The 12738-nt window shown below is 44.0% G+C and overlaps 1 long non-coding RNA gene across 1 annotated transcript; it reads left to right on the forward strand.

Annotated features, from left to right (window-relative positions):
• The first annotated feature begins 481 nt into the window (after window positions 1-481).
• Window positions 482-1753, forward strand: LOC143274385 (uncharacterized). The gene is made up of 2 exons (XR_013053031.1): window positions 482-654; window positions 766-1753. It is a non-coding gene; the product is annotated as an uncharacterized LOC143274385 (long non-coding RNA).
• The last annotated feature ends 10985 nt before the right edge of the window (window positions 1754-12738 follow it).

The following is a 12738-nucleotide window of genomic DNA, read 5'->3' on the forward strand; positions in this document are numbered from 1 at the left end:
ACGTTCTCCTTACCCTTAGCACAGCCATTAGTTCCCCGAGGGACTTTCCCAGCACCTCTGCTTCTGCATAGTCCCACAGTTCTTGCCATCAGTTCCAACCTGATGACGAGCGATTTGATTGACGGGGATGGGAGGCAGCTTGTGGTGGAATGCCAGCCATAGCTGTTAGTGTGGGACCACTCAAGAGTGAGGCCAGCAGGGCGACTGGCACTAAGAGCCCTGACTCCTAAGAGTCCTGGTCAGATCTCCTTAAGAGTGTGCTGTTCCGAGAAGCTGTGGGTCCTGGTAGGAAGGCAACCTGGGCAGGTAATAAACATTGCCTTCTTCCATCAGCAGATGGCAGTGTGGGAAAGAGAATGATTTCCTGTTCTTCAGCAGCCTGGAATGTTCTTAAGTTTAGAGCACCTACACTGCAAACCGGGTCTACCTGTGCTCCTGGCCCTGGTTTTTTTTTTTTTTTTTTGTTTTGTTTTGTTTGTTTTGTTTTGTTTTTGTTTTTGTTTTTGTTTTGTTTTTTTGTTTTAAGAAAAAAAATCTCATTGTGTTGTCCATTGTGTTGACTTTGAGCTTCAGAATTCATTCACGAAATCCTGCCTCAAAAGGCCAACTCTTCACCGCATCCTGATCTTCCCATACATAGTATGTTGCTCTAAGGTATGAAAAACTCTAGGATGGAAATCTGAGGGACACTTTGAAATAGGGGTTAAGCTTATGAAAGACTCACTAAGATTCATTTTGCTAATTTAGTTTTTTGTTTTGTTTTAGTTTTTCAAGATGGGTTTCTCTGTCCTGGAACTAACAGAGCTCTGCCTGCCTCTGCCTCCTGGGTGCTATGATTAAAGGCATGCACCACCAATGCCCAGCTAATTTAGTACTTTTCAATCCTTTGCCTTCAGTATCCTTTGCAAAGAGCCTAAGTTTTCAGCTGATCACTATGCAAGATACTTTCCAATGATTAAAAACCACTTTTAACCTGTACCTTAGAAGTCCAAGCATGATCGCTCAACACTATTGTTATGAATTATTGTGCAGGGGGAGGGGGGAGAGACCCCCAAGGGTATCTTGAGCGTGCAGGGAAACATGCTAAGCAGATGCACGCCATGTGGGCATGGTGGCGATGGCCAATAATTCACAGCCCAGACGCTGCATCCATGTGGAGAGTTTATTATAATAGAGAGATGAAGAGAAAGATAGGAAAGAGAGAGACAGAGAAAGAGAAAAGAGAGAGGAGGAGGGTGTACACCTCATGGGAGGAGAAGCAGAAGAGAGAGAGGAAGGGGAGAAGTTTTTCCTTAGAATGAGGCTTTTGCATCAGGACACAGGGAGGCACCAAGGGGTGGGATTTCAAGGGGCAGATCAGAATATTAACAACTATAACAAAACTCCTTCCAGTTCACTAGCTTAGTCATCTGAACAGTTTCATTTTACAAGTCTATTTTTATTTTATTTTTAAAATTGTGTCTGTACATGCAAATGAATGCCACGGAGACTAGAGGTACCAGATCTCTCTGGAGCAGAATTTACAGGTAATACTGAGCCATGTGATGTGGGTGCTGGGATTTGAACTACAAGAGCAATATGTGCTTTTAACTACTGAGCCATCTCTCCAACTCCCCATTTTACAACTCTAAAAGTAGACAATAGAAATAATGTTGGTGCCAAATTCTGCTCCATTCTAGCCATTAAAACAATAATACTTGTCTGAACCAGGATGATAGTGTAACAAATAAAAGTGGCTTCCATACAAACCTGAGGATCTGAGTTTGATCCCTGTGTCTCAAGGTAGAAGGAGACAGCCAACTCCCCAGAGCTGTCCTCTGGCCTCCACACATATTATCATGGTGCCCCCATATGCATACGAAAAAAATTCATCTAAGTCTCGTGTTGGGGCTTATGTCTGTAATCCCAGTCATCTGAGGCTGAGGTGGGAGGAATGCTGAGCATTCAAGGTCAGCCTGGGCTGAGATGTAGACCCTATCTCAAAAAAAAAAAAAACAAAACAAACAAAAACTGCTGGGCATGGTGGCACACGCCTTCAATCCCAGCACTTTCGAAGCAGAGGCAGGCAGATCTCTCTGAATTCCAGGACAGACAGGGCTACATAGAAAGACAAACAAATACAACAACAATAACAACAAGCCTCAAAAATCCTACCAAGGGTCCCCTACCCCTTTATCTGATTGAGGATATTGTATTTGCTGGGGCTCAGTGATATAATGATTGCTTAGCATGCATAAGACTTGGGTTTAAGTTCCAGCAAAACACCTACACACACAAAATAAATAAATGAAACATTTCAAAAGGGGGTGACAGCACTTGGTGTTGGTATGTGTTTGTGATTAGGAGTGCATTAACTGTGTAAAAATACAATTCCATTCACTGTTTTTAGGGTTATTTCCAAGGCTTGATGTCAGATTATTCCTCACGGGCTTTTCATGAGGCAGTGGCTCACATAAGAGCATGGTTTATCAATTAAGTTGGAAGTCCTGGCCCAATGCTCAGAACACCTCCCTCCTCCAATAAAAAGCACTGTTGTTTTATGTACTGTGAACACACAGCTGAGATAATACAATTTTAAAATGAAATTGCCACAGGGGAGGTTAAGCTAAGGTCTCACAGCTAGCTGAAGATGAACTCTGGGAGTTTCTGTCCCCTGTAGCAAGCAGCTGGTGCAAAGTACTTTTGCAAGCAACCCACTAGCCTAGACCTGGGTCCTTCTATAGGACTGCTGGGATTAAAGGCATGTGCCACCATGCTATACTTTTAAAAAATATCTCCAGGTCATACTTTCTAGGTAGAACAATTTGGGGTTATTAGTACTCTAGAATGTTCTCTCAGTGTTTCTATCCAGTATTTATGAGGAACATTTCTAGTGACAGTTGACAAAACTCAGATTCTAAGTAAAGAAAGTTCAAATCACATTCCAAACTTGGCTGACAGGATGGCAGGACAGGTGTGGGCATGTCTCCCTTGGATGTCAATGTGTGCAAAGTACTTTGCTTGGCACAAGGCTCAAAGTATAATCCTTTTGACAATTGTTTCTGTAACTTTGCAAGGTATGTGTTAGAGGGTGGGAGGGCTTGTCATTTAAATAGGAAAGAGGTTGTGATTCTGCAGGCACCAAGACTTCTGGGTTTCGGTAAAACTGAATAGAAGTTGTCATTCTTTAGGCAGCCTGACTCCAACTGCTGTGTTAGGTCAGGGCTGTCTCTATGTGCGAGTTCATACTGCAGATGTCTTCTACCCAGCAGCTCTGTCCAGAATGTTCCTCACTTTTCCCGCTGAGCACTCGATGCCTGTACCACTGGCTTTCTTGCATGAGGTTTAGAAAATGAGTAGGGAAGAGCTTCCTGACCTGAGCACTGTTGTTTGCTGAGTGGACACTTAGGTGCGGGCCATCATGTGTGTGAAGGCTGTCACCAGTGTTCCTGATTCTGCCCACCCAAGCCATCAGCTCTTGCTCCAGTTGGGACAACTATGTTGTCTGAAAACATGGCCAATGTGACCCCTGATGGGAGCCACTGAGGTTGAAGGAATCCTGGAACACTAGCCAAGACAGTGCATGATTAAGATTTCAATTCTGCCCCTTGATATTCATTTTCAGGAAAGCACATTCCCGCATTAAAACTTAGGGTGTTCAATGAAAGCTCTTAAGAATCTCTCTGATCAAATCAGACACGGTGACACACACCTTTAATCTCAGAAACTGGGAGGCAAAGGCAGATCTCTGTGCTGGAGGTCAGTCTGCAAGAGTTCCACGACAGCCAGAGCTACACAGAGAAAACCTGTCTTGTAAGACCTCTTATCCAGGAGCAGTAACCCTGTAATCCCATCACTTGGATCAGACATAGGAGGACTGTAAGTTAACATCTACCCTGGGAGACATAAAGACACTTGTCTCAAAAAACAAAAAAAATAAGCAGTCCCCCTCCCATGAATTATCATTGCTCATGATGCAGGCTTTCTCCCTTCTTCTTCACAGCTGCTTCTCTTCAGAGATCTCCCTCACATCTGAACTCAGCTCAGCATCTGCCTCTGGCAGGTCCTGAACAGATTCAGTAATTAAGAACCTTGTACAGGGGGCTGGGGGGCTGGAGAGATGGCTCAACAGTTAAGAGCACTGACTGTTCTTCCAGAGGCCCTGGTTTCAATTCCCAGCACCTACATGGCAGCTCACAACTGTAACTCCAAGGTCTGACAGCATCGCACAGACATACATGCAGGCAAAACACCAATGCAAATAATAAATAAATTATCATTATTTTAAAAAAGGAAAGAAAGAGGGGGCTGGAGAGATGGCTCAGAGGTTAAGAGCACTGACTGCTCTTCCAGAGGTCCTGAGTTCAATTCCCAGCAACCACATGGTGGCTCACAACCATCTGTAATGAGATCTGGTGCCCTCTTCTGGCCTGCAGGCATACATGCAGACAGAACACTGCATACATAATAAATAAATCTTAAAAAAAAAAAAAAAAAAAAAAAAAAAAAAAAAAAAAAAGGAAAGAAAGAAACTTGTACCAGGCTCAGTAAGATCTGCAGCTTAAGATGCCTGCTGCAGAGCCTGGGATCTGAGTTCGATCCCTGGAATACACATAGTGGACAAAGAGAATTGACTCCCAAAGTTTGTCTTCTAACCTTCACATAGGTGCTGTGGCACACGCTCACTTAGCCTTACACCTCCACACAGATTAATAATAAATTAAAAAATTTGAATTGATAAAAAACAAAAACATAAGTCCTTTTAGATTTTGATAGCACCGCCAGGGCAGTGGCATGCCTTTGGGCTGCCTTTGGGAAGTGATTGAGTACAGCAGGGACATCACTGTGGCCCTTCCTGCCAATGACACAACAAGGGTCGCCTGGTCAGAGCAGTTATCTGGGCCAGTCCTAGTCTCCTCCCCTCTCCTCACTTCTGTAACCCTAGCACATAGGAAGTAGAGAAAGTGGAGGCAGGAGCAGAAGTTCAAGACCATTCTTGACTACTACTAAATTCCAGGCCAGCCTCAGCTACGTGAGACCCTGTCTCAGAAAAAAAAATCAGCTAAGAACCCTCATAACATTTTACAACTGTCCCTCCAACCATAATCCCTATTCAGTTTATTGCTCTGGAATCAAGGTTGTCTCAGTGTTGCTGATAGCAGGACATACAGCTCAGCGTGAATGGCTGGCTCTGCTGCCCAATTGTTTTCAGAGATCTCCAGCCAGGTGAAGCTGTGATCTTTACTGACAAAGAAGAAAAGAGTTTCAGGAGGGATTGGTATGAAGCAAAGCTGGGACTTATTAGGCCAAGCATGAGTTTGTTGAGTAAAAACATTGTGTGGTTTATAAAGAAAAAGCACATACAGATTTCAGCCCAGAAGTTGCTGAAGAGTTGCCTAAGGAAAGGACAGCAACACACACCCAAGATAAGGGGCGGGAGTGGGCTTCTCCAGAGAGATGCAGTCTTGAGTTTTCGGATAGCAAGACTGTGCAAAATGGAGCGGGTATTATTATTTATGTGTTAAAGAGGGGAAGAGGTGAGGAATTCTGGGAGTGTGATTTTCCCAGAATAGGGTTTCCTCAACTTTTCTATATTATGTCATTTTCTGGATGTATCCTGGCATCAGATACATGATGGGAGCAGGTGGTTCTGCCAGACTAATGCTGTGTAGATCATTATGAAACAAAGAACAGTGGTTGTGGTGGTTTGAATAAGAATGGCTCCCATAGGCTCATATTTTGAATGTTTAGTCACCAGGGAGGGGCACTACTTAGAAGGGTTAGGAGGTGTGGCCTTATTGGAGGAAGTGTGTCACTGGGATTGCTTTGAGATTTCAAGACCCCGAGCCAGGCGCAGTAGCTCTCCTCTTCCTGTTGCCTGTGGATCCAGATGTAGAACTTTCAGCTGTCTCTCCAGCACCATGTCTGCCAGCATGATGGCAATGAACTAAACCTCTGAAACTATAAACAAGTCCCAGTTAAACGCTTTCTTTTATAAGAGTTGCCATGGTCATAGTGTGTGGTGGTATTGTGTTCCCCAAAATATTGTGCACCCTAATAAACTTATCTGGGGTCAGAGACAGAACAGCCACTAGATACAAAGGCTAGAAAATGGTGGCACTCACACCTTTAATCCTAGCATTCCAGAGGCAGAAATCCATCTGTTCAAGGATACAGCCAAGCTTGGTGACTCGTGCCTTTAATCTCAGAAAGTGAGCCTTTAATCCCAGGGAGTGGTGGTAGAAAGCAGAAAGATATATAAGGCGTGAGGACCAGAAACTAGAAGCATTTGGCTGGTTAAGCATTTGGCTGGTTAAGCATTTGGCTGGTTAAGCATTTGGCTGGTTAAGCTTTCAGGCTTCTAGCAGCAGTTCAGCTGAGAGCCATTTGGATATGAGGACACAGAGGCTTCCAGTCTGAGGAAACAAGACCAGCTGAGAAGTTGGCCAGGTGAGGTTAGTTGTGGCTTGTTCTGTTTCTCTGATCTTCCAGTTCACCCCAATAACTGGCCTCGGGTTTGATTTTATTAATAAGACTCTATAAGATTCATGCTACAATAGTGTCTCTTCACAGCAATAGAATACTGACTAAGGCTCTGGTCTTCTGAGTTAGCTGCACTGGTCCCAGCTGATTTGGGATGGTCTTTCTGTAATGTGACTCTGACATTGCATTAACCTGTTAAACTGGGGATATAGCTCAGCTGGTAGAGTGTTTTCCTTACATTTTTGAGACTCTGGGTTCTGCCCCCAGCACTGCAAAAACAAAACAAACTATATGTCAGACTACATGTAGATTGCTTCTTGTTCCTTACCAGCCTTATTAACAGCTCAAGGAAAGTAGTTAGTGGAATGGACTCAGCCTTACCTTTGGGTCATTCTTGGCAAATGAATGAGCAACTGCCACTACCTGTGCTCAGTTCCCCTCCTGCCCACCCTGTGTCTGTGTGCTTCCTCACAGCATGGTATATGGCAACTTCTCTGTCACAAGCATATAGCTTGGGGGGGGGGTTGCACACCGTGGGTATTCAGTAAGAGTGACTGTAAATAATTGGATTGGATCAGATGTCCAGAAGAAAAACTCCCTTTGCTTTAGTGCTACCAACAATAAAACTCTTCATGCAAGCCAAAGCAGATGCGATGCATGGTTCAGTTATGGCTCAGGCCTTGGCAAGTATCTGAAGGTAAAGTCCGTCCAAGAAATCTATGCTGGCAGCAATTATAGCAAAGTGCAATTTTTCATCTTAAAAATCAATGTCCTTGGCTTGGAGGATGTAAATGAAACTTTTTTCTTTAAACACAAAAAACAAAGGCTATATTATCTCAGAGGGACTTTGTTATCAATCCATATCTAGGCTATTTAAAGTAACCTAATTGAACACTAGAAGTGATTGGACATTAGAGGCATATGACAATTTTATCTTCATTATTGGGAATTTCTGCTTGGCCATGTTTGTCAAAGAGGCTGAAATTATGAAGTGTCACTGAGTTTACCTTTGGAGCAGATTCGAGGAGATGAGGAAGAATCCCCTCTACAGAGCACACTTCCCAGCTCTCCTCCTTCAGCAGGGCCTGAGAGACCGTCAGTAAAATGGACAGTTTGGTTGTGAAGTAAATATTTTGAAGTAAATATGCCTTTTGATTTGAGATCTTCCTTCCTTTCTTTCTTTCTTTCTTTCTTTCTTTCTTTCTTTCTTTCTTTCTTTCTTTCTTTCCTTCCTTCCTTCCTTCCTTCCTTCCTTCCTTCTTTCTTTCTTTCTTTTTTTTTGTTTTTTGTTTTTTGAGACAGGGTTTCTCTGTGTAGTTTTGGTGCCTGTCGTGGATCTCACTCTGTAGACCAGGCTGGCCTCAAACTCACAGAGATCCGCCTAGCTCTGCCTCCCGAGTTCTGGGATTAAAGGTGTGCGCCACCACCATCTGACCGAGATATTTCCTTTTTTTTTAACTACATAAAATTTAGAGCAATGTTAGCAAATAGCAAAATTTGTGTATTGTTTTCTTCCTTTTTAAACTTTATTTTAAATTATGTGTATCTGTGTCTGTCTTTGCATGGCTATGTACATGTGGGTGCAGATGCTTGTGGAGGCCAGGAGAGGGCGACAGATTCCCTGGAGTCCCTGGCAGTTGTGTGCCACCTGACCAGGTGCTTCCCAAACAGGCTCTGGTCTCCGCCAGAGCAGCAAGTGCTCTTAACCATCGAGCATCTCTCTCCACCCTTTGTTTTTTTAACTGGGGATTGAATGTAGAAGTTGGTGTGTGCAAGGCAAGTGCTTTACTGCTGAGCTATGAGCCATGCTTTTCTTTGAATTTGTGATCCTCCTGACTCAGTTTACACACAAGTAGCTGGGGTTACAGGCCTGTACCAATAGGCCTGGCTACTGTTGGTATGTTTTTGTTGCTTGTTTGTTTGATTTTCTTTGTACGTTCTAGATTGGCCTATGTTCTATGTAGCTTAATTGGTCTTGAACTTACCATGATTCTTTTGCCTCAGCCTCTCAAGTGCTGGGCTTACAGGGGTGAACCACCAGACATGGTATTTGGTGTTTTTAATTTTTCTGTCATTTATATATTCTCAGAGTGAAATGTCTCGCCTTCTTCTTCTTCTTCTTCTTCTTCTTCTTCTTCTTCTTCTTCTTCTTCTTCTTCTTCTCTTCCTCCTCCTCCTCTTCCTCTTCCTCCCTCCCCCTTCTTCTTCTTCTTTTGCCAACTTTTGACTTGGATTATAGCATTCATTTATTTATTTCAAGGAACAGGGACTTCCTGTGTAACCCAAGCTGGCCTGGTACTCTCTGTGTAGCCTAGGCTAGAACTCATAATCCTCTTGAGCCAGCCTCAAGAAGGAGGGCTTTTCTACTGAGTTGAGGCCAGCCCCCCTGTCTTTCTCTCACTGTATTTTCTCCATCTAGGGCTCACCGTGATTCTTGGCTCTCAGTAATCCAGGCTTGTTCCCTAGGTAACTGGACGTCATGCGGGTTTATTTGATTATTATTCCTCAGAGAGATTTCCCCAACGTTTCTCTCATCCCAGCTTTTGCTTTACAGCACTTACATAATACAATGCATTACCTATCAATTTGTTTTTTGTTACTGCTTCTTCCAGTTTTCAACTCTACCAGAAGCCTGAAGCCAGCTTACTGCTTTATCTCCAGGGCCTAGTTAGCATTCAGTAAATAATTCGTTGCCTGACAAGATGAAGGGATGAATAACTGTAAACCTAAATGACAAATTTACTTCTTAACCAGGTGCTGATTATGACTTTGAGCGCCCCTTTTTGGGAAGCCAAGTTTGCTCAGGAACAAAGGTCGTGAATCAAAACCTTAGGATGGGAAATAAGAGGCGGCCATGAAGAGGCTGATGAAACCAGTGCAGGTGGTTAAATCCTGGAAAGCTTCTCCCTAGAACAAGAGCTTCCTGTGATTTCTGTGGGTTAGGGGAGGGAAATAATTTGCACCTCATTCCTTGTGAGCTCTCTCTCTCTCTCTCTCTCTCTCTCTCTCTCTCTCTCTCTCTCTCTCTCTCTCTCTCTCTCAAATGGAGTCTTATATAACCTAGGCTGGACTTGAACTCTTAACTTCCCAAATCCTGGAATTATTGGCATGTACAACCTCATCTGGCTTCCTCATGAGTTCTTAAATATCCACACAGCAACTTACCAATTGTTTTCAAATGAACATCTACTCAGAGCCCAAGCTGTCCTGGAACTCACTCTGGCCTTGAACTCACAGTGATCTGCCTGACTCTGTCTCTCGAGTGCTGGGATCAAAGGCATGTGTCACCACACTGGCCACGAATTTATATTTCTTTGACAACTTTAAATTTTGCTTTAAACCCAGTAGTAACTTTATTTATAGCAAGTCATATGAACAAAAGAAGGGGAACAGGTCAGTTCTCTGCTTCATGACCCTTGTTTCTCAGGCATCTGCTTTGCTTTAAAGCTCTAAGAGGCTTCCAGGAGCTCTGAGTTCCTGGGCTGAGAGATGAAAAGCACTGCAATGGTTTCTAACTATACCTTGTAGTGATGTGTGGTGTAGAGGAAGCCCCCACCAGGGTTGATCCAGCAGATGGGCAACTCCTAACAGCTTCCCACTTTCTAGTTGTAAGGATTTGTCCTGTGACTACCCTTCCCTTTCTCCAGTATTCTAAATTCCTGAGAAAAGCCAAACCTAAATGATTAAGATGCTAACTGATAATTTTTTTAAATAACCAATGAAATCCAGTATCTCTGGTGATGTCCTGCTAACATCAAAATGTGTCTAGCTCTGAATCAGCAAACACGAATCAAACACATTGCTAAGAGGTTGAATGTATAGAAAAGTACTGTAGGGAGTCAAGGTTAATTGGAATGTTCCATCCCTGACTTCCCTAAGATAACCTTTATATAGATGATACTCCTCCACTCCCAAGTTCTTTTTGTCTATTTTTGTTTTTTTGAGACAGGATTTCTCTGTGTAACAGCCCTGGCTGTCCTGGAACTCACTCTGTAGCTCAGGCTGGCCTCGAACTCACAGAGATCCACTTGCCTCTGCCTTCCAAGTGCTGGGATTAAAGGCATGTGCCACCACCGCCTGGCTCACCCCCGAGTTCTTACAGTACTGACTCTGGAATATACTGGATTTCTTGACCATTAACATTTGTCTCAGGGGTATTGACTTTCAAGTGGTAAGCAGATGGACTTGGGTCTGACAACAATTTTGGACAACATTCTTCAGAATTCCTAATACTGTATGGAAAGAAAGAGATGGGAAGGTGAGAGAGGGATAGGATAAATCTAGATGTTTTTACTTCCCTGAGTTGGCAGGTGGTTCTAAGAACTTATTCAATTCAGTGTATATTGAATTTTTATGTGCTCAGGGCTGAATGTAAGGTAAAGTGAATGTTTTTAAATGTACTTTGCAAACTAAAAGTATCAAACTTATCATACAATCATACAGTTGGTCTGGTTGAGAGCAGGGACCAAGTCATTCTCAAACCCATTCTTTTCCTGAAACACCAACTGCATGGCTGCCTGCATCCATAGCCCTGCCTGAAATGATTTGTAGGCTCCATACCAGCAGGGTCTTCTGATGTTTCTGGGCAAATCCCCTTTGCCCTCTTCCACCTCAAGGACTGTCCTGCTCCATGTTTCAATCAAGGCTGTTTCTCCTCACACACCTCTACTGTTCCCAACCATCGCGAGACTAGCCTGTAGGCTCCGTTTCATGGGAGCTTGCATTCAGTACACACACACACACACACACACACACACACACACACACACACACCACATTGTAGGATACACTGCTGGGACTTCTCAGTTGCCTCTCTTCAATACTGAGGTCCTGTAATCTAAATACAAGGCTGGTTTGGGATAACTAAACATACTTGGCTTAGTCTATCTTGTTGCTTTAACAGAATGCCTGAGAATGGTTATTTTGTAAAGAAGGGTTTATTTGGCTTGTGGTTCTGAAGGCTGGGGAGCCCCAGGCCATGGCACTGGCATCTGCTCAGCTTCTGGGGTATGTATATGTGTGTAAGTGCATATGCTCATGTACATATGTGTGGAGGCCAGAAGACAGTTCAGGTGGCTTTCCTCAGGTGCCCCCTACCTTTTGAGACAGGGTCCTTCACTGGCCTGGAACTTGTCAAGTAGGCTAGGCTGGCTTGCCAGTGAGCGACAGGGATCCACCTGTCTCCACCTTCCCAGTGCTTGAATTATAGACATGTGCCACCATGCCCAGCTTAAAAATCTCTTCTAGGTAAGTGCTAACTCTTGGGGCTGGAGAGACGGCTCAGCAGGTTAAAGTGCTGCTGTTCTTGAAGAGAACCCCGGTTTGTTCTCCAGCACCCGTAACAGCTGACAACCACCTGTAACTTCAGTTACAGGGGAGCTGACACCCTCTTCTAACCTCCATGGACACCAGACATGCACATGGTGCACAGACATACATTTAGACAAAACACTCATACACATAACATAAAAATCTGAAAAAAAGAAAAGAAAAAGCTAGACATGTGGCTATAATCCCAGCACTGGGGAGACCAGAGCATCCCCGAGACTCACTGCCCAACTAGTTTAGCCAAATCAGGAGTTCCATGAAAGACCTTGCCTTAAAAAATAAACTGCAGGCCGGGCGGTGGTGGCGCACGCCTTTAAACTCGGGAGGCAGAGCCAGGTGGATCTCTGTGAGTTCGAGGCCAGCCTGGGCTACCAAGTGAGTCCCAGGAAAGGCGCAAAGCTACACAGAGAAACCCTGTCTCGAAAAACCAAAAAATAAATAAATAAATAAAATAAAAAATAAACTGCAGCCAGGCGGTGGTGACATACACCTTTAATCCCAGCACTCGGGAGGCAGAGCCAGGTGGATCTCTGTGAGTTCGAGGCCAGCCTGGTCTACAGAGAGAGATCCAGGACAGGCACCAAAACTACACGGAGAAACCCTGTCTCAAAAAACAAAAAACTACATTTCTGGCCTGACTCATTCACTGCCACAGACCTCCAAATGGATGGCAGAATATAAGGCTTTTTTTTTTTTTTTCATGCTGTGCAGCCCAGGCTAGCCTTAACTCACAATTCTCCCTCAGTCTCCTGGTGTGGGATTACATGTGTGTACTACCACACCTGGCTAGGACTGATTATTTCAAACAACATATTTGCTTCCCACAGGGCATGGCGTCAGATGAGAGGGAGGAGGCTGCAGCAGAAAGCCTGATCTCCTGTGCAGTGAATCCTTGGTAACAATGGAAAGGGAAACCACTTAGCCCATGTGGAGTTTGTCAAAACAGCT

Source organism: Peromyscus maniculatus, chromosome 7, assembly GCF_049852395.1.
Source record: "Peromyscus maniculatus bairdii isolate BWxNUB_F1_BW_parent chromosome 7, HU_Pman_BW_mat_3.1, whole genome shotgun sequence".
Classification (NCBI taxonomy): domain Eukaryota; kingdom Metazoa; phylum Chordata; class Mammalia; order Rodentia; family Cricetidae; genus Peromyscus; species Peromyscus maniculatus.